Genomic DNA, 23,781 nt, shown 5'->3' with positions numbered 1-23,781 from the left:
CGCCATTCAGCGACCAGATTGCCAAAGGTACACTCTACTGTTCTTCGGGCCCTGGTCAGTCTGTAGTTGAAGATCCTTCTAGTGTGGTCCAAGTCACGACTGTAATAGGGCTTCAGTAGATTTTCACACATCTGGAAGGCCTCATCCCCAACCATAACAAATGACAGCGGTGGGCCTTGAGTGTTGGGGAGAGGCTGTGGAGGGGGGAAATTAAAATTTTTGCCATACACACGTCGGCCCATATCCGAGCTCTTGAAAGTCTGGGAATCGTTGCCATGGCCAAAAGCTCCAATGTCCACGGCGATGAAGCGACAGTCCGCATCAGCTATTGCCATGAGCACCACAGAAAAATATTTTTTGTAGTTGAAAAACTCAGATCCGGTTCTGGCAGGTTTGATAGTGCGGATGTGCTTTCCATCCACCGCTCCTAAACAGTTGGGGAAATCACACACATTCAAGAATTTTACAGCAATTTCACGCCACATGTCTGTGGTGGGTAATGGTATAAATTCTTCACTGAGTGCATTCCATAAAGCCCGACAGGTGTCCACAACTATTGCGGACAGGGTGGATATTCCAAGCCGGTATTGGAAGTGGAGGGAAGATAAACTCTCCCCTGTGGCAAGAAATCTAGAAGAAAAACACAAACAAAAAACAACATTACAATCTACTCTTTTTATGGTGTGGTTAAAAAAAAAAAAATAGGGAAATACACAAAAAAAATGTCAGATTAACCCAAATTTGGACTGTCATTGGTTTAGATTTTGAACGTACCTTAATGTCACCATCACCAGCAGACGTTCCTCGGGTGGAATCGCTTTACGGAGCTGGGTGTCCTGTCGCCGTATGGCTCCTTGGACACGAGAAAGCAAATCCCGGAACGAGTCTTGCGACATTCGTGTGTATTCCTGGAATTTCTCCGGGTTGGCATTCAGCTCGGCATAGAGCGTGTGATAGGCTCCACGGCTCTCACGCACTTCAATAATGGGGTGCCTCCAAAAACGCCTACGTTGTCTCCTTCTCCATCTTTCGTGCTTTCGGTCTTGCTCCCAAGCAAAAGCACAGGCAAGAAACATCTTGAAGCTGAAATCCAGGTTGAAATAAAAGCTCTCCATGCGAAGAGCCATCATGACACAGGATACAGTAGCAAGCTGTTAAAATTTAAGTAGCCGTAGGGTCTATATATAGAGAGTCCATTATTTACGCCCTCTCTAGTCCCATTGGTGGTGTCTGGTTAGTTTGTTTTTGCTCTTGTGAAATTTCTCTTCTTGCGCAAAAAAAAACGCAAACGCATGAAAAAACGCATGTAAACGCGTTCAAACGCTGCTTTTTTTTAAACACATGCGTTAACGCATGCGTTAAAAAACGCTGCGTTTGTACACTTTTACATGCGTTTTTTCATGCGTTTGCAGATGCGCTTAAAATGCTGCAGATCAAAACGCAAGTGTGAAACCAGCCTAAATAAGCAAAAAAACTGAAGCAAAACAGTCGTTTTATTCTGGGTCTAATAAATTATCAGGCGTTGGACTGACAAGCAAAGCTTTTTCTGACTAACCAACTAGAGGTTGTGGTCGCTATTAACTGCAGCATCTAGAGGGTTACACCATGGGGATCGATGCCCTCACCAATCTCAGCGGCTTATTATATCAGCTGTGCACATGGGTGTAGAGACAATACCCACTTGATCAACACAACTGATGTGTCCACCATTAAATGGTCATTTACCAACCCTCATGATTGATAGATCTGTCAAGTACAGTTAAGGGGTTAATGTGACAAATTATCAAAAGTACAAGAAATAGGGATAAACATTTTCACAGGTAAACCTGAGCTGTTGTTTTCTTATTTCACGTGTATATACTTTGTATCTGTATATCCGGGTCTGAATACTGATGGTTCATGTGATGCTTGTGTGATTCTTCCACACAGTTTATTGTTCTCCTCATGTGATGAGGCTCACAGTATATAAGGAGTCAAACGGGGTAAAGACGAGATGTTTTACGTGTATATACATTGTATTTGTATATACGGGTCTGAATACTGATGGTTCATGTGATGCTTGTGTGATTCTTCCACACAGTTTACTGTTCTCCTCATGCGATGAGGCTCACAGTATATAAGGAGTCAAACGGGGTAAAGACGAGATGTTTTACGTGTATATACTTTGTATCTGTATATCCGGATCTGAATACTGATGGTTCATGTGATGCTTGTGTGATTCTTCCACACAGTTTATTGTTCTCCTCATGTGATGAGGTTTACAGCACGTAAGGAGTCAAACAGGGTAAAGACGAGATGTTTTATTCATGACAAGTAATATTTTGGATTCTTATTACTGTGAAGTGCCAGACACCGTTTGTCCTTTTACACGATTGGATTTGGACGAGGATCGTGGACATTTCCTGGTAAGTTGATCAGTCTTCTTAGTATTGTTGGAGAGCAGCATCAAGAAAAGTGGGAGCAAGGAATGAAGAGCAAATAGAGACTTCACCATTTATCACTTACTGGCTCTTCATAGTCACTACAGCAGGGTCTGCCCTGGACACAGACTTCTCCACTCAGCTCCATCTAACTCCTTCTTAAGACCCTTCTTTAAGGGTTCACACACCCATCACTTAATGGCGCGTACCAGGCTGTAAAATATCCAGACTTTACTGATAAATGGAAAGTCTACTCTTCTCTCCACTCTCCAACAGCCTGATCATTTATTCCAGGTTTTCCAAACCATTTGGTCTACACCATGGGTCAAGAACCTTCAGATCTCCAGCTACAAGCTTCAACATTCCTTGACAGCCACCATTTTGATACAGGAAAGATATATATCTTGGTACCGTGTTAGCCAGTAGATAGAAAAATATTTAGAATTGAGAGTCCTCAGTGGTTGATACCTTTTAATGGCTAACTGAAAAGATGGTAACAAATTGCAAGCTTTCGAGACTACACAGGTCTCTTCATCAGGCACAGACAGAAAGAAATTCTGAAGAATTACATATTTATGCACAACATAGCACACAAAAAAAACATGGATATGACAGGTGACATGAACCAGAATTACCATGAGTGATAAACAGTTATGTCCATTAATATTGGACCAGTTCTTAGTAGTGTTGAGCATTCCGATACTGCAAGTATCGGGTATCGGCCGACCCCCAGTTGGACATTTAATACAAATAATTAGGTACACCACATTAGAAGTGACACAGCTGAAAGTACCTGGTATCTTGTAGTCCTGATGTGAACTGGGGGTCTGTATGTGAGGGAGACAGGGCAAAAACTGTGAACAAGGATGAATTCTCACCGCCACACAATAAGAGAAAAAAGAATGGATCTACCTGTGGCAATACATTTTTGTCTCCCAAATCATAACATTATGGGCATGAAATTACTTGTGTTGAAAGGTAGCTTCAAATCTAAGAGAGACAAAAGAGTATGGGAATATAAACTGATGACGACCTTTGACAGTCTTAGTGCAGGAATGAATGTGTCACATGGATTTACGTCTTTTTACATCAACTAAGGAACTTGCCCCTCAGACTATGAGGGTTCATCACAACAGAACCAGACCCCAATCAGGGGACAATAAAACATTCCTTATCTAAGAACTGGTCCAATATTAATGGACATAACTGTTTATCACTCATGGTAATTCTGCTTCATGTCACCTGTCTTATCCATGTTTTTTTTTTCTTTCTGTGCTATGTTGTGCATAAACATGTGATTCTTCAGAATTTCTTTTAGTCTTTGCCTGATGAAGAGACCTGTGTAATCTCGAAAGCTTGCAATTTGTTACCATCTTTTCAGTTATCAACCACTGAGGACTGTCAATTCTAAATTTTTTTCTTGACAGCCACCAGGAATGCTGGATGTTATAGTTGCCTAACTGGAAGACCAAGGTTGTTGACCCTGGTCTAGAAGATTCCAGCAAGTTCATTAATGTGTATCAGTGGGGTTCTTGCAGCTGATTGCATCGGTACAGAAGCAATAGCAATGGATTGAAATGACTGCTATATCCGTCATGAAGGATCAGTTTGCCAGTGCTCATGATGGATATACCAGACTCCAGATGTTTCTAGACTGTGTGACAATGCTATGGTCTTTATGTGAAGCACTCCTCTATGAAAGTGTCATCTTCCACTCTTTTTACGTCACTGGTTTCTTCATATTGTTTTCAAATAGTTTTTTGACTTTTCATATTAATGTGATCTGGAAAGGGTCCAAAAAGTTTCCATCTTAGTTCTTCACACTCGGCAACTGTAATATCAACAGAGATCAATTTTAGTTTATCATATTTCAACTTTGTATACAATGTATCTTTTACCACTTTCACTCCTTATTCATTCAGGACCCCTATTCACCAATGCACTCTCTCGTTGTGCCCACTTTAGTGATGCCCTAGCCAGCTTAGAGGCGTAGCTAAGGGTTCAGCACAGTGGGGTTCCCAACACGGGTACAATTATATGTAGGTGGCACAGTCTAATCATAATATATTTGTTGAACCTCAGCAGATGATAAAACCAAGACTGATCTTTCCAACAAACAATGACCTTGTAGTGGTAGATATAAGTGCTTCTCACAAAATTAGAATATCATCAAAAAGTGAATTTATTTCAGTTCTTCAATCCAAAAAGTGAAAATCACGTTATATAGAGTCATTACAAACAGAGTGATCTATTACAAGTGTTTGCTTATGTTAATGTTGATGATTATGGCTTACTGTAAAGTATGCTTATTTCGCACATTTATTTAATCAGGACTCTTTACCAGATGCGATACCCTTAAAGAAAAATGTCATGATATTTTCATAAAAAATGTAGTGGTGTATTGGATTGTCCACAGAAAAAAACACATTGCAGCAAAACATAAAATAGGTGAAGTAGTTACAAAGAGATTATTCATATGTCCATAAAGGCATCTGTCTTTGTCATGGAGTAGAAGTCATCATGGCTACCAGCTGTTCATTCCTTCTGTGAGTAGTCTGAAGTCCGTGGAGAATGAAGGAGAGAAGGCCAAGGTGACAGCCCCCACGTGACCGCCCCCACCCTCCTAAAAGCCATAGCTTTTGTAATGTCACCGAGAGACAATGTGCTCAGTACAGAGTTGAGAATAAGAATAAGTAAAAAAGTAATAATTAGTATTTAACAATTCCCCCTTTTGAGGGTGACAAGACATTTATTGGAACCCTCAAAGTAGATATAATGATAATAAGATCTTCTTTCTTTTTTGGCAAAATAATTTAATGTTAAAGGGAACCTGTCACCCCGAAAATCGCGGGTGAGGTAAGCCCACCGGCATCAGGGGCTTATCTATAGCATTCTGTAATGCTGTAGATAAGCCCCCGATGTTACCTGAAAGAGGAGAAAAAGACGTTATATTATACTCACCCAGGGGCCGTCCCGCTGCTGGTCAGGTCGGATGGGCGTCTCTGGTCCGCTGCGGCGCCTCCCATCTTCATTACAAGACGTCCTCTTCTGATCTTCAGCCACTGCTCCGGTGCAGGCGTACTTTGCTCTGTCCTGTTGAGGGCAGACAAAGTACTGCAGTGCGCAGTGCGCAGGCGCCGGGCCTCTGACCTTTCTGGCGCCTGCGCACTGCAGTACTATCCTCTGCCCTCAACAGGACAGAGCAAAGTACGCCTGCACCGGAGCTGTGGCTGAAGATCAGAAGAGGACGTCATGTAATGAAGATGGGAGGCGCCGCAGCGGACCGGAGACGCCCATCCGACCTGACCAGCAGCGGGACCACCCCTGGGTGAGTATAATATAACGTCTTTTTCTCCTCTTTCAGGTAACATCGGGGGCTTATCTACAGCATTACAGAATGCTATAGATAAGCCCCTGATGCCGGTGGGCTTACCTCACCCGCGATTTTCGGGGTGACAGGTTCCCTTTAATAATAATAATAATAATAATAATAATATTGTTATACGTACTCAATAACATAATGACATGTAAATTCCTGTTATGGTAAGCCATGACTAATATTCATATATAAAATATATAATTATATTTCCCTACACATAATTGATGCATCTCAGGTCCGATCATCATCTGGTGTCGTCTGGTCTTCATTTTGATGTCTTCTTCTTGGTTCTTTTTAAACAATCTTTATTATAATTCTTTTGAAATAGATGATAGCATGTAGATATTGTAGAGACTGTGTGTCATGTGTCAATCAAAGTCCATAAATTCAAATGTTGATAAGAAAGCAAAGTCAATAGATAAAATGTAGCTTTAATATCTGTGCAGTGTCACCTTTAGAGACCTGGACTTACATTGGCTCGCCTTGGAAATCATCTGGAATCCTTCCATATCGTCCGCACTGGTCTTGGAACAGGTGTGAGGTCTTTGCTCAGCACAGCAAGGGTTAAAATGACTCTTCCTTGCCATACATAGCACCTTAGCCAGTTCTTAATGCACAAGATACATGTCAGGGTTGTAGCGTCCTGACAATTAACTGATTGTTCACCAGCTTTCATGGAAGTCCTATAGGTGATAGAAAACCACTGGAAAGTGATAAAAATGTAAAAACAGTTCATCCTAGTATCATAGGATCATCGTCCTCTCCAATTGTTGTTGTCAGCTTAGATACTGTACTCATAGTTGTCAGTGATGGATGCTGTAGTTGTCAGTGGTGACATGAATTGTATTTGACACAGTCTATTATTACTCAGAAATCAGCATTTTTACCTTGTGGAACTTCTGGATAGCAGCTTCTTCTTCTTGCAACTTTTAAGAATCAATTGAATTTAGAAATATGAAAAGTTTTTATTAACGTAACTCCAGTATCTTGATTGAAGTCTTCATTCCCTATTCTATACCAAATCTGGTAATTTTCCAAACTGTAATATCACAGCGTACCATAGCAATCGATAATATCCATATAATTATCAGAATATTAAGATGGAATTCATATTTGGAAAACTAAAGTAATAATAAATGATAATACATTACTAACCATATTCTTCATGTGATAGAACATTTTTAATGCCATAGGTGTAATTACCTTTAGATGTCGTGTGTCTTTTATGTACCAAGTGTTTCCATCTTTATTACTAAAACTTTATTAATCCCTTCAAGACGCAGCCCTTTTTCGTTTTTCGCTCCCCTCCTTCCCAGAGCCATAATTGTTTTATTTTTCCGTTAATATGCCATGTGAGGACTTATTTTTTTTGCGGGATGAGTTCTACTTTTGACTGACACCATTGGTTTTACCATATCTTGTACTAGAAGACAGGAAAAAAATTCCAAGTGTGGTGAAATTGGAAAAACAGTGCAATCCCACACTTGTTTGCCTTTTTTTGCTAGGTTCAGTAAATGCTAAAACTGACCTGCCGTTGTGATTCTCCAGGTCATTACGAGTTCATAGACACCAAACATGTCTAGGTTATTTTTTATCTAAGTTGTGAAAAAAAAGTCAAAACTTTGCTAAAAAAAAAAAAATTGCACCATTTTCCGATACCCGTAGCGTCTCCATTTTTCATGATCTGGGGTCGGGTGAGGGCTTATTTTTTGTGTGCCGAGCTGACGTTTTTAATTATACCACTTTTGTGCAGTTACGTTCTTTTGATCGCCCGTTATTGCATTTTAATGCAATGTAGCGGCGACCAAAAAAACGTAATTCTGGCGTTTAACATTTTTTTCTCGCTATTCTGTTTAGCAATCAGGTTAATGCTTTTTTTATTGATAAATCAGGCGATTCTGAATGCGGCGATACCAAAAATGTGTAGGTTTGATTTTTTTATTATTTTATTTTAGATGGGGTGAAAGGGGGGCGATTTAAACTTTGATAAAAAAAAAATTTTTTTTCATATTTTGTAAAACATTTTTTTTACTTTTGCCATGCTTCAATAGCCTACATGGGAGGTTAGAAGCTGGCATAGCCTGAACGGCTCTGCTACATAGCAGCGATCATCAGATCGCTCCTATGTAGCTGAATTGCAGGCTTGCTATGAGCACCAACCACAGGGGGTCTCAAGGAGACCTCTGGTTACTATGCCGACGCATCGCCGACCCCCGATCATGTGACGAGTCGGCGATGCACGCAGTTCCGGCTGCCCGGCTGGAAGCGGTAGTTAAATGCCACTGTCAGCCCTTGACAGCGGCATTTAACTGGTTAATAGCAGCAGGTTGATCGCGATTTCACCTGCTGCTATTGCGCGCACATGTCAGCTGTACAAACATTTCTCCTGTAATGAAATCATATGATCACTATATTTAATGAAGCAATAATCTTGTACTAGACATTACTTTATTAAATATTGATTGTTTTCTTCTTGAGAAAAAATAAAAATTAAGAATAAAAATGAAAAATGAAAAATAAAAATTAGAATAAAAATAAAAATAAGGCCTTTATATGTTGATGACAAATGCAGAGGTTATAAATAATAGCGATTATGGGGGTGCTCTACTGTTATATAAATAGGTGCCAAGAGAAAAAGTCAATATAATCAATACTAAAGAAACTCTGGCACTCAAGACAAGAGACAGTTCCTTCATGCAAGTCAAAATATTCTTTATTCAAATCAAAATGTTGGTGGGAATCCACTAATGGTTTTTTCGTAAATAGGTAATAAACAATTTATATAATTTCCAATTCTCAACGTTTCGGCTATTAGAGCCTTTTTCAAGAGATATTGTCTGCAACATACAGAAAATATATATGAGAACAATATATACATAAGTAAACATAAAAATAAAAATAAAACATTTTGGTACCCGAGATACTGTTTGCTCTCCAAATGAAACATTTATAAACAGTGGTTCATATCAAGACTTTAAGCCTATCAGAGCTAATAGCATTCGTTGGATCCACCAACATGTGAGCCATATTGGAAAACGACTGAATGTGGGACCATAGATAGTAACAATCCGTGTCATGACCGAAAAAGCTTCCATATAGTAATTCCTAACAACTATCAGGAGAAGCCAATAAACGTGAGATCAAAAGTCAAGAGAACAAAAAAAGAAAAAGAGAAAGAAAAAAAGACAAAGTATGAGGAATACTAATGGACCCAGAGCCAAAATAATGTTGAAAACAAAAATAAAAATAAAAATAAAAATAGAAACAGAGCAGCAGCTCAGAGTTATGTCTTCAGTAAGTTACAAAGATATCAATAATTAATAATTATTGAGATATTACTAATTGTACTTATATATGAAAATTACACTTATATATGAAAATTGTAAAAAGTAGGACCGCTGGTAAAACAAATAGGACCGCTGGTAAAAAAACCGCTGGTAAACAACAAATGTTGGATATAATATTAGAGAGGAATGTATCCTCTTTACTCCAAAAAAGTCTATCACTCCGCTGTAGTCCACCTATGGATAACATATAGAGACATAATAGAAATAAAACGAAAGGACATATTACTTATCTGCCTTTGGTGTGAATGTGGAACTCCCACTATTGGAAGGAGAAAGAAAAAAGAAAGAGGGGGCACATGTGACTATCTCAGAGGCTTACATATGAGGCGGGACAATGGCTGAGGAAATACCTTCAAGATGGAAATACCTTAAAGACAAGAGCCGCTTGTGTGTCCGGTGTGGAGGTCCGGGAGGCAGTGACCGTTCAGTAAGGTGTAAGGTATGTGACACGCCGGCTTTTTAACCGGTGCGATGAACGGCCGGGTCAAGCATATCCAGGTCAGGAGTTGACCCCCTAGTGCAGAGCGCTAGTAACCAAAGTGAGGTTCGGAGAAGCCGAGTGCCGCCGGAAAGAGCCGAAGTTGAGCCAAAGTCACGCATGCGCTGATGTTGCGGTGCTTTAGTTTGGATTCCCGCTTGTATGCTGAAAAGAAGAAGGAAAACAAGAGAATATAAGCACTATGGTACCCCAAATTACTGATTTAAAGTGACCACTTTGCGGTGTGATATTAATAGTGTCTAGAAGAAAGGAGAATAAATAATTAAACAAATTACTAAATATCGTGACCACTTTGCGGTGTGATATTAATAATGAACAAATAAATAAATAAATATTAGAATACCTGAATATTGGAGATAAAACAACCCCATATTGGTACATGAATACACTTGTACAGGGAGACAAAATTGAGATAGACTCCGATGTAACCAAATATACATTAATGTTAGTATACCAACATAGTAACACCTGTAGTATATAAGAAACTTATATATGGAGAGAGAGTGTGGACCAAGAATCTCATGCTCATATATTTTATAGGAAGAAAGAAGATTCAGAACGGAACAAACTAATATGAGATCTCATAGTCTTTATTTAGTCCTAATGGGGCAAGAGTCTGGAGAGTGTGAATCCAGAAGGATTCCCTCTCTTTTAATTTCTTGATTCTGTCACCACCCCTCCTAGCCATTGGAATATGTTCCAACACCTGATACCTTAATTGAGCCACAGTATGGTGATTTTGTATGAAGTGAGCTGGAACCGGTAATAGTGTCTTGCCACATCTTATGGTAGATTTGTGTTGTGAAATGCGATCTCGGATATGTTGGGTAGTTTCGCCCACATATCCGAGACCGCATGGGCACTTAATGAGATATACGACAAAAGTCGAATTACAGGTGAAGTGACCCTTAATTGGAAACCTCTTGCCAGAGCGAGGATGTGTGAAGTAATCTCCTCTCGTAATATTAGAACACTGGTGACAACTCAAACAGGGAAAAGTCCCGTTGCGGGGTGCAGAAAAACATCTTTGTGTTATCTCTTTCACTGAGGAGCCCACATCTGCTCTTATTAAGCGATCCCTAAGATTAGGACACCTTTTGTTACTAATAATTGGTTTGACTGAAAATTCCTTAACTTGAGGATATGCTTTGCTTAGGATATCCCAATGTCGGGTCACGCATGAGTTGATTAGTTGATTAAAGGGATGGTAAGTACTCACAAACGCTATGCGGGGTATATTATGCCCGTCCCTAGCTCGTGTTATATGCTGTTTATTATCTAAAATATGAGTTGGGTAACCCCTGATTCGAAACTTAGAGTCCATTTCTTGGTGTCTCGTATGACAAACCTCTGGTTTAGAAACTATTCTATCCACTCGAGCATGTTGAGATCTGGGAAGAGAGACTTTGATGTGTTTAGGGTGGCAACTATCATATTTTAGCAAACTATTGCGGTCCGTGGGCTTGACATATAAATCTGTTTCTAAATGCCTGTCATTATTAATACTAACTAAGGTATCCAGGAAATTCATGGAGGACGTACTGTAAGAAATGGAAAATGTTAGGCCCCCCAGGCTAGAGTTGAGATCTCGATGGAATAATTCCAGTGTTTCGGGACTCCCCGTCCAAATTAGAAAGACATCATCTATATACCTACGCCAGTAGCTCACAAATTATGTAAAACTTGGATGTGAATAAACAAAGGTTTCTTTGAATTTGTTCATAAATATATTGGCGTATGGGGGTGCCATGTTAGACCCCATAGCGGTGCCTTTTTCTTGAATGAAGAACCGATCCTCAAAAATGAAAAAATTCTTTGTTAAAATCAGGGTAAGTAAATCCCTGCAAAAACTTTTTTGTTGGGACGAAAATTGAGTATGTTCCTCAAGAAAGGACATAACTGCTCTGATACCATCTTGATGACCTATGCTAGTATACAAACTATTTACGTCCATAGTCACTAATAGACAATTCTCAGGTAATGTACCCACATTTCGAAGTGATTCCAAAAAATCTGATGTGTCTTTCAAATAAGATTTTATGCGGGGGACAAGGGGAGATAGTATCTTCTCAAGAGTCATAGCTAGGGGGGATAATAAAGAATTAGTCGAGGCGACTATTGGTCGTCCAGGAGGGCGGGTGGGATGTTTATGGATTTTTGCGAGAGTATAAAATACTGGTAATACTGGATGTTGATTAAGCAGATAACCTCCCAGTTTTTCGTCAATTGAGCCCTCCCTTAAGTGATGAGCAATGAACTCTTTAATCTCCCTCGCTATATCGAAAGTCGGATTGCTACTGACAGGTCGATAAGTCTCTACATCACTCAATTGTGTACGTATTTCCCGCATGTAGTATTCACGGTCTAACACCACTATAGAGCCCCCCTTGTCCGCCGGTTTTATCATCAATTGTCTATTATTTTTCAAGGAGACTAGGGCCATTTGTTCATCTCTGGTTAGATTTTGTTTAACGTGAATATGTCCCTGTTCAATAGATTCAAGTGCCTTCTTTACATCTTGCTTAACAAAGTCTATGTAGGTTTCCACCGGATGGTGTGTACGTGGTGGTTGAAATGAGCTATGGACTCGAAGTTTCAAATTTTCCAATTTGAATATGGGTTCCGAAGAAACTGTTACAGTTGAAACTCTTTCCGGTATATGAGAAAAATGCGCCTTCAATCTAACATTTCTGAAAAAACGGTGTAGCTCTTGGTCTAATACGAACGTGTTGAACCTAGGAACCGGACAAAAGGAAAGTCCTTTCTGCAAGACAGTCATTTCTAAAGGGGATAAGCATTGGGATGAAATGTTATATACTATATTATTGGCATCCTCTGTACCTGAGATCTGGTCGTCATTCGACGCGGTTCGAGTCCGTACCCGCTTACTGAACGGTCACTGCCTCCCGGACCTCCACACCGGACACACAAGCGGCTCTTGTCTTTAAGGTATTTCCATCTTGAAGGTATTTCCTCAGCCATTGTCCCGCCTCATATGTAAGCCTCTGAGATAGTCACATGTGCCCCCTCTTTCTTTTTTCTTTCTCCTTCCAATAGTGGGAGTTCCACATTCACACCAAAGGCGGATAAGTAATATGTCCTTTCGTTTTATTTCTATTATGTCTCTATATGTTATCCATAGGTGGACTACAGCGGAGTGATAGACTTTTTTGGAGTAAAGAGGATACATTCCTCTCTAATATTATATCCAACATTTGTTGTTTACCAGCGGTTTTTTTACCAGCGGTCCTATTTTTTTACCAGCGGTCCTACTTTTTACAATTTTCATATATAAGTGTAATTTTCATATATAAGTACAATTAGTAATATCTCAATAATTATTAATTATTGATATCTTTGTAACTTACTGAAGACATAACTCTGAGCTGCTGCTCTGTTTCTATTTTTATTTTTATTTTTGTTTTCAACATTATTTTGGCTCTGGGTCCATTAGTATTCCTCATACTTTGTCTTTTTTTCTTTCTCTTTTTCTTTTTTTGTTCTCTTGACTTTTGATCTCACGTTTATTGGCTTCTCCTGATAGTTGTTAGGAATTACTATATGGAAGCTTTTTCGGTCATGACACGGATTGTTACTATCTATGGTCCCACATTCAGTCGTTTTCCAATATGGCTCACATGTTGGTGGATCCAACGATTTGCTATTAGCTCTGATAGGCTTAAAGTCTTGATATGAACCACTGTTTATAAATGTTTCATTTGGAGAGCAAACAGTATCTCGGGTACCAAAATGTTTTATTTTTATTTTTATGTTTACTTATGTATATATTGTTCTCATATATATTTTCTGTATGTTGCAGACAATATCTCTTGAAAAAGGCTCTAATAGCCGAAACGTTGAGAATTGGAAATTATATAAATTGTTTATTACCTATTTACGAAAAAACCATTAGTGGATTCCCACCAACATTTTGATTTGAATAAAGAATATTTTGACTTGCATGAAGGAACTGTCTCTTGTCTTGAGTGCCAGAGTTTCTTTAGTATTAAATGCAGAGGTTATGTCTCAGTAACACATTCCCTTTAATTTTTCCATTATTTGGATGTTTTTGTGTTTGTCATAACCTTGGATTACCAAAATATTGAAATTATGCAACTTTGCATATAATACCCTTCATTAGAGTAAAAAAAATTACTTTTATAATACTGTACTTAATGCTATTATACACATTAATACCTTATTAATATTTCTTCTTTATTAAAATGTGTGAAAAAGAGGTATTGATGAACTGCGATGATGTGTTTAGGATCAAAAACATATTTCCCCCTTAATACCAAAAAATATTATTTTATAAAAAAATTCATTTGTAAAAGCTAAAATTAAAAATAATTAATTATTTTATAACTGTCACGACAGTTTTATGCCATATATTTGTTTGAAGATGTGTACCTATATATATCTAACCACTAGATGGTGGCCCGATTCTAAAGCATCGGGTATTCTAGAATATGTATGTAGTTTATTTATGAAGTTTTCAGAATAATGCAACTTATACACAGGAATTGGCCAGCCAGGCGCGACAAATTAGCGAAACGTGGTTCAAATTCCGCACCAATTCACGGCCGGACTGCGCCTGTCGCTGATTGTTCGCGGCCGGCCAGGCGTGACCAATTAGTGAAGCCAGGGCCGGCTCCAGGTTTTTCAGGGCCCTGGACGAAAGTCTCAGTGGGCCCCCATCTTTAACACATACCGCGATTCATGATGCACAGATACAGCAGAGAAATATACCACAGCCAAGTGGCACATAACATAACGCACGTAGCATATAACACAGCCACGTAGCATATAGCACAGGCCAAGTAGTATATAGCACAGCCACGTAATATATAACACAGCCCACGTAGCATATGGCACAGCCGTGTAGCATATAGCACAGGCCAAGTAGTATATAGCACAGGCAACGTAATATATAACACAGCCCACTGTTATGGCTGGCAATCAGGCAACACAGCGTGCAGTAATCAGCGCACATACAGAGATCTGGCAATAACCAAAAACAATAGGACGAGCTCTGAGACGTGGAATCTCTGTAGACTGCAGTACCTGATCTATCCTCACACAACTATAAGCAGCAGTGGATTGCGCCTAACACTACCTATGCAACTCGGCACTGCCTGAGGAGCTGACTAGCCTGAAGATAGAAATACAAGCCTGACTTACCTCAGAGAAATACCCCAAAGGAATAGGCAGCCCCCCACATATAATGACTGTTAGCAAGATGAAAAGACAAACGTAGGAATGAAATAGATTCAGCAAAGTGAGGCCCGATATTCTAGACAGAGCGAGGATAGCAAAGAGAACTATGCAGTCTACAAAAAACCCTAAAACGAAAACCACGCAAAGGGGCAAAAAGACCCACCGTGCCGAACTAACAGCACGGCGGTGCACCCCTTTGCTTCTCAGAGCTTCCAGCAAAAGATAATAGCAAGCTGGACAGAAAAAACAGAAAACAAACTAGAAGCACTTATCTAGCAGAGCAGCAGGCCCAAGGAAAGATGCAGTAGCTCAGATCCAACACTGGAACATTGACAAGGAGCAAGGAAGACAGACTCAGGTGGAGCTAAATAGCAAGGCAGCCAACGAGCTCACCAAAACACCTGAGGGAGGAAGCCCAGAGACTGCAATACCACTTGTGACCACAGAAGTGAACTCAGCCACAGAATTCACAACAGTACCCCCCCCTTGAGGAGGGGTCACCGAACCCTCACCAGAACCCCCAGGCCGACCAGGATGAGCCACATGAAAGGCACGAACAAGATCTGGGGCATGGACATCAGAGGCAAAAACCCAGGAATTATCTTCCTGAGCATAACCCTTCCATTTGACCAGATACTGGAGTTTCCGTCTAGAGACACGAGAATCCAAAATCTTCTCCACAATATACTCCAATTCCCCCTCCACCAAAACAGGGGCAGGAGGCTCCACAGATGGAACCATAGGTGCCACGTATCTCCTCAACAACGACCTATGAAATACATTATGTATGGAAAAGGAGTCTGGGAGGGTCAGACGAAAAGACACCGGATTGAGAATCTCAGAAATCCTATACGGACCAATAAAACGAGGTTTAAATTTAGGAGAGGAAACCTTCATAGGAATATGACGAGAAGATAACCAAACCAGATCCCCAACACGAAGTCGGGGTCCCACACGGCGTCTGCGATTAGCGAAAAGCTGAGCCTTCTCCTGGGACAAGGTCAAATTGTCCACTACCTGAGTCCAGATCTGCTGCAACCTGTCCACCACAGAATCCACACCAGGACAGTCCGAAGACTCAACCTGTCCTGAAGAGAAACGAGGATGGAACCCAGAATTGCAGAAAAATGGAGAGACCAAGGTAGCCGAGCTGGCCCGATTATTAAGGGCGAACTCAGCCAACGGCAAAAATGACACCCAATCATCCTGGTCAGCGGAAACAAAACATCTCAGATATGTTTCCAAGGTCTGATTGGTTCGTTCGGTCTGGCCATTAGTCTGAGGATGGAAGGCCGAGGAGAAAGATAGGTCAATGCCCATCCTACCACAAAAGGCTCGCCAGAACCTCGAGACAAACTGGGAACCTCTGTCAGAAACAATATTCTCAGGAATGCCATGTAAACGAACCACATGCTGGAAGAACAAAGGCACCAAATCAGAGGAGGAAGGCAATTTAACCAAGGGCACCAGATGGACCATTTTAGAAAAGCGATCACAGACCACCCAAATGACCGACATTTTTTGAGAAACGGGAAGGTCAGAAATGAAATCCATCGAAATATGTGTCCAAGGCCTCTTCGGGACCGGCAAGGGCAAAAGCAACCCACTGGCACGTGAACAGCAGGGATTAGCCCTAGCACAAATTCCACAGGACTGCACAAAAGCACGCACATCCCGTGACAGAGATGGCCACCAGAAGGATCTAGCAACCAACTCCCTGGTACCAAAGATTCCTGGATGACCGGCCAGCACCGAACAATGAAGTTCAGAGATAACTTTACTAGTCCACCTATCAGGGACGAACAGTTTCTCGGCCGGACAACGATCAGGTTTATTAGCCTGAAATTTCTGCAACACTCTCCGCAAATCAGGGGAGATGGCAGACACAATGACTCCTTCCTTGAGGATACTCGCCGGCTCAGATAACCCCGGAGAGTCGGGCACAAAACTCCTAGACAGAGCATCCGCCTTCACATTTTTAGAGCCCGGAAGGTATGAAATCACAAAATCAAAACGAGCAAAAAATAACGACCAACGGGCCTGTCTAGGATTCAAGCGCTTGGCAGACTCAAGATAAGTAAGGTTCTTATGATCAGTCAAAACCACCACGCGATGCTTAGCACCCTCAAGCCAATGACGCCACTCCTCGAATGCCCACTTCATGGCCAGCAACTCTCGGTTGCCCACATCATAATTACGCTCAGCAGCAGAAAATTTCCTAGAAAAGAAAGCACATGGTTTGAACATTGAGCAACCAGAACCTCTCTGTGACAAAACCGCCCCTGCACCAATCTCAGAAGCATCAACCTCGACCTGGAACGGAAGAGAAACATCAGGTTGACACAACACAGGGGCACAGCAAAAACGACGCTTCAACTCCTGAAAAGCTTCCACGGCAGCAGAAGACCAATTAACCAAATCAGCACCCTTCTTGGTCAAATCGGTCAATGGTCTGGCAATGCTAGAAAAATTACAGATGAAGCGACGATAAAAATTAGCAAAGCCCAGGAATTTCTGCAGACTTTTTAGAGATGTCGGCTGAGTCCAATCCTGGATGGCCTGAACCTTAACCGGATCCATCTCGATAGTAGAAGGGGAAAAGATGAACCCCAAAAATGAAACTTTCTGCACACCGAAGAGACACTTTGATCCCTTCACGAACAAGGAATTAGCACGCAGTACCTGGAAAACCATTCTGACTTGCTTCACATGAGACTCCCAATCATCTGAGAAGATCAAAATGTCATCCAAGTAAACAATCAAGAATTTATCCAGATACTCACGGAAAATGTCATGCATAAAAGACTGAAAAACAGATGGAGCATTGGCAAGTCCGAACGGCATCACCAGATACTCAAAATGACCCTCGGGCGTATTAAATGCCGTTTTCCATTCATCTCCCTGCCTGATTCTCACCAGATTATACGCACCACGAAGATCAATCTTAGTAAACCAACTAGCCCCCTTAATCCGAGCAAACAAGTCAGAAATCAATGGCAAGGGATACTGAAACTTAACAGTGATCTTATTAAGAAGGCGGTAATCAATACACGGTCTTAGCGAACCATCCTTCTTGGCTACAAAAAAAAACCCTGCTCCCAATGGTGACGACGATGGGCGAATATGTCCCTTCTCCAGGGACTCCTTCACATAACTGCGCATAGCGGTGTGTTCAGGTACGGACAAATTAAATAAACGACCCTTAGGGAATTTACTACCAGGAATCAAATCGATAGCACAATCACAATTCCTATGCGGAGGTAGGGCATCAGACTTGGACTCTTCAAATACATCCTGAAAGTCCGACAAGAACTCTGGGATGTCAGAAGGAATGGATGACGAAATAGACAAAAATGGAACATCACCATGTACTCCCTGACAACCCCAGCTGGTTACCGACATAGAGTTCCAATCCAATACTGGATTATGGGTTTGTAGCCATGGCAACCCCAACACGACCACATCATGCAAATTATGCAGTACCAGAAAGCGAATAACTTCCTGATGTGCAGGAGCCATGCACATGGTCAGCTGGGCCCAGTACTGAGGCTTATTCTTGGCCAAAGGTGTAGCATCAATTCCTCTCAACGGAATAGGACACCGCAAAGGCTCCAAGAAAAATCCACAACGTTTAGCATAATCCAAATCCATCAGATTCAGGGCAGCGCCTGAATCCACAAACGCCATGACAGAATACGATGACAAAGAGCACATTAAGGTAATGGACAAAAGGAATTTGGACTGTACAGTACCAATAACGGCAGAGCTATCGAACCGCCTAGTGCGTTTAGGACAATTAGAAATAGCATGAGTAGAATCACCACAATAGAAACACAGTCTGTTCAGACGTCTGTGTTCTTGCCGTTCTACTTTAGTCATAGTCCTGTCGCACTGCATAGGCTCAGGTTTACTCTCAGACAATACCGCCAGATGGTGCACAGATTTACGCTCGCGCAAGCGACGACCGATCTGAATGGCCAAGGACATAGACTCATTCAAACCAGCAGGCATAGGAAATCCCACCATTACATCCTTAAGAGCTTCAGAGAGACCCTTTCTGAACAAAGCCGCTAGTGCAGATTCATTCCACAGAGTGAGTACTGACCACTTCCTAAATTTCTGACAATATACTTCTACATCATCCTGACCCTGGCATAAAGCCAGCAGATTTTTCTCAGCCTGATCCACTGAATTAGGCTCATCGTAAAGCAATCCCAGCGCCTGGAAAAATGCATCAACATTACTCAATGCAGAATCTCCTGGTGCAAGAGAAAACGCCCAGTCCTGTGGGTCGCCGCGCAAAAAAGAAATAATAATCAAAACCTGTTGAATAGGATTACCAGAAGAATGAGGTTTCAAGGCCAAAAATAGCTTACAATTATTTCTGAAGCTCAGGAACTTAGTTCTGTCACCAAAAAACAAATCAGGAATCGGAATTCTTGGTTCTAGCATCGATTTCTGATCAATAGTATCTTGAATCTTTTGTACATTTACAACGAGATTATCCATTGAGGAGCACAGAGCCTGAATATCCATGTCCACAGCTGTGTCCTGAAGCACTCTAATGTCTAGGGGAAAAAAAAGACTGAAGACAGAGCTAAGAAAAAAAAATGATGTCAGGATTTCTTTTTTTCCTCTATTGGGAATCATTGGTGTGGCTCCTTGTACTGTTATGGCTGGCAATCAGGCAACACAGCGTGCAGTAATCAGCGCACATACAGAGATCTGGCAATAACCAAAAACAATAGGACGAGCTCTGAGACGTGGAATCTCTGTAGACTGCAGTACCTGATCTATCCTCACACAACTATAAGCAGCAGTGGATTGCGCCTAACACTACCTATGCAACTCGGCACTGCCTGAGGAGCTGACTAGCCTGAAGATAGAAATACAAGCCTGACTTACCTCAGAGAAATACCCCAAAGGAATAGGCAGCCCCCCACATATAATGACTGTTAGCAAGATGAAAAGACAAACGTAGGAATGAAATAGATTCAGCAAAGTGAGGCCCGATATTCTAGACAGAGCGAGGATAGCAAAGAGAACTATGCAGTCTACAAAAAACCCTAAAACGAAAACCACGCAAAGGGGCAAAAAGACCCACCGTGCCGAACTAACAGCACGGCGGTGCACCCCTTTGCTTCTCAGAGCTTCCAGCAAAAGATAATAGCAAGCTGGACAGAAAAAACAGAAAACAAACTAGAAGCACTTATCTAGCAGAGCAGCAGGCCCAAGGAAAGATGCAGTAGCTCAGATCCAACACTGGAACATTGACAAGGAGCAAGGAAGACAGACTCAGGTGGAGCTAAATAGCAAGGCAGCCAACGAGCTCACCAAAACACCTGAGGGAGGAAGCCCAGAGACTGCAATACCACTTGTGACCACAGAAGTGAACTCAGCCACAGAATTCACAACAGCCCACGTAGCATATAACACAGCCACATAGCATATAACACAGCCATGTAGCATATAGTACAGCCACATAGTATATAGCACAGCCATGTAGTTTATAGCACAACCCATGTAGTATATAGCACAGCCCACGTAGTATATAGCACAGCCCACGCAGTATATAGCACAGCCCACGCAGTGTATAACACAGCCCACGTAGTATATAGCACAGTCCACATAGCATATAACACAGCCCACACAGTGTATAACAGCCCACGTAGTATATAGCACAGCCCACATAGTACATAACACAGCCCACGTAGTATATAACACAGGCCACGTAGTATATAACACAGCCAACGTAGTATATAACACAGCCACGTAGTATATTGCACAGTGATGTATATTGCACAGCTACGTATTATATAGCACTGCCTACGTAGTATATAACACAGCCACGTAGTATATAGCACAGCTCACGTAGTATATAGCACAGCTCACGCAGTATATAACACAGCCACGTAGTATATTGCCCAGCCATGTAATATATTGCACAGCTACGTAGTATGTAGCACAGCTCACGTAGTACATAGCACAACTCACGCAGGATATAACACAGCCACATAGTATATTGCCCAGCCACATAATATATTGCACAGCCCATGTAGTATAAAGCAAAGCGATGTAGTATAATAATAATAATAATAATTTTATTTATATAGCACCAACATATTCCGCAGCGCTTTACAAATTATAGAGGGGACTTGTACAGACAATAGATATTACAGCATAACAGAAATCACAGTTCAAAACAGATACCAGGAGGAATGAGGGCCCTGCTGCTCACAAGCTTACAAACTATGAGGAAAAGGGGAGACACGAGAGGTGGATGGTAACAATTGCTTTAGTTATTCGGACCGGCCATAGTGTAAGGCTCGGGTGTTCATGTAAAGCTGCATGAACCAGTTAACTGCCTAAGTATGTAGCAGTACAGACACAGAGGGCTATTAACTGCATAAAGTGTATGAGAACATGATGCGAGGAACCTGATTATGGTTTAAGTTTTTTTTTTTTTTTAATGGGCCACACAGGGATAGTTAGGTTAATGCATTGAGGTGGTAGGCCAATCTGAACAAGTGAGTTTTTAGGGCACGCTTAAAACTATGGGGATTGGGGATTAATCGTATTAACCTGGGTAGTGCATTCCAAAGAATCGGCGCAGCACGTGTAAAGTCTTGGAGACGGGAGTGGGAGGTTCTGATTATTGAGGATGCTAACCTGAGGTCATTAGCGGAGCGGAGGGCACGGGTAGGGTGGTAGACTGAGACCAGGGAGGAGATGTAGGGTGGTGCTGAGCCATGGAGTGCTTTGTGGATGAGGGTAGTAGTTTTGTACTGGATTCTGGAGTGGATGGGTAGCCAGTGTATATATATGATTGTGATGACCCCGGCTTCGCAATACTACTGTGGTGAACAAAATAAATTTCTTTATTGCATATGAAAAAACCAAAAATTCGAGTGCGGCTGTTGTTTACTTATTTATGAAGTTACCTTGGTTCAGCCTGCACCTTTCTACATTGACCAGAGTGCACGCCTTTGCTATTCCTATATCCTGGCACAAGGTAGAGGCATCGGTGTAACGGTTGGTGAGGAATATGATCCTTGCTGCAGCATTCAGGACAGATTGGAGCGGGGAGAGTTTGGTAAGAGGGAGACCGATTAGTAGAGAGTTACAATAGTCCAGACAAGAATGAATAAGTGAGACAGTAAGAGTTTTTGCAGAGTCGAAAGTAAGAAAAGGGCGAATTCTAGAAATGTTTTTGAGATGCAGGTAAGAAGAGCGAGCCAGTGATCAGATGTGGGGGGTGAATGAAAGGTCAGAATCAAGGATGACCCCAAGGCAGCGGGCATGTTGCTTGGGAGTAATGGTGGAACCGCACACGGAGATGGCAATGTCAGGCAAAGGTAGGTTAGTAGAGGGAGAGAACACGAGGAGTTCAGTTTTTGACAGGTTCAGTTTCAGATAGAGGGAGGACATGATGTTAGAGACAGCGGTAAGACAATCACTGGTGTTTTCTAAAAAGGTCGGCGTGATATCAGGAGAAGAAGTGTATAATTGGGTGTCGTCAGCATAGAGATGGTACTGGAAACCAAATCTACTGATTGTTTGTCCAATAGGGGCAGTATACAAAGAGAAAAGGAGGGGCCTAGGACTGATCCTTGAGGAACCCCAACAGTAATGGGAAGGTGAGAGGAGGAGGAACCAGCAAAACATACAGTGAAGGATCGGTCAGAGAGATAGGAGGAGAACCAGGAGAGAACGGTGTCCTTGAGGCCGATGGAGCGGAGCATAGTGAGGAGGAGCTGATGATCCACAGTGTCGAATGCTGCAGAGAGATCCAGGAGAATTAGCATGGAGTAGTGACCATTAGATTTAGCTGTTAGTAGGTCATTAGAGAATTTAGTGAGGGCAGTCTCAGTAGAGTGTAAAGAGCAGAAACCAGATTGAAGAGGGTCGAGAAGAGAGTTATCTGAGAGATAGCAGGTAAGACGGGAGTGGACCAGGCGTTCGAGGAGTTTAGAGATGAAGGGAAGATTAGAGACAGGTCTATAATTAGCGGCACAGGTTTGATCGAGGGATTTTTTTTTAGTATATAGCACAGCCCACGTAGTGTATAGCACAGAGACGTAGTATATAACACAGCCCACGCATAATATAACACAGCCCACGTAGTATATAGCACAGAGATGCAGTATATAACACAGCTCGTGCAGTATATAACACAGCCCAAGTAGTATATAGCACAGCGATGTAGTATATACCACAGCCCATGTAGTATATAGCACAGAGACGTAGAATATACCACAGCCATATAATAATACAAACAAATCAGGCACACTACTCTAGCATAGCGAGTAAGATTATAAGCCGGGGTGCAACAAAGCGGTAAATACTGAATGGATAACAAAGAGGAGAAAAAAGCACCACTCCAAAGTTGCACACCACAAGTCTATATAAATTACAATAAATCAAATATAAGAAAAAAGGTTTTTATTGACACATCACACAGATTAAAACATATTTAAAAACAAACCAAAAACCAACACATAAACCTTGTACCTAAGCAATAATGAGCATGTGATAGCTCAATAATAGTATAATGCCTGATCCAGGAATCTCTGCTCATTTAAATAACTAATGGCTCATGGGGCTAGAAAAAATTCTATAGACAAAATATACTTAGATGTGTAGAGGCCATCAAAACACGATGGGCACACAAAAGCCAAGAGGCTAAATAACCCCAAGTAAGGAGCATGTATAAGGGATAATAAAGTACCAGACCCCAGGAAATTTATAATCAAAATACACAATAGCTCATAGAACTGATAGTGACCCAAAGAGCACATTTATATAAAGGACAGGAAAAATTCCTAAGGTAACTTGTGCAGGGAAAACAATGAATCAATATACATGTACATTCCTGGATCAGGCATTATACTATTATTGAGCTATCACATGCACATTATT

General features: G+C 41.3%; 1 protein-coding gene across 3 annotated transcripts in view; it reads left to right on the top strand.

The window, feature by feature from the left end:
• Window positions 1–2,148: 2,148 nt before the first annotated feature.
• The window catches only part of LOC138643212 (cytochrome P450 2B19-like), a 332,244-nt gene continuing 310,611 nt past the window's right edge, over window positions 2,149–23,781 (top strand). For 2 of the 3 annotated variants that reach the window (XM_069732061.1, XM_069732059.1), the window contains exon 1: window positions 2,149–2,405. The gene's annotated coding sequence lies outside the window, so the exon portion shown is untranslated. Of the gene's footprint in view, window positions 2,406–5,500; window positions 5,749–23,781 lie in introns of those variants that run through there. The other variant, XM_069732060.1, reaches the window with a different exon arrangement.

Source organism: Ranitomeya imitator, chromosome 6, assembly GCF_032444005.1.
Source record: "Ranitomeya imitator isolate aRanImi1 chromosome 6, aRanImi1.pri, whole genome shotgun sequence".
Taxonomy (NCBI): Eukaryota; Metazoa; Chordata; class Amphibia; order Anura; family Dendrobatidae; genus Ranitomeya; species Ranitomeya imitator.
This window is presented reverse-complemented; position numbering and strand designations above follow the sequence as displayed.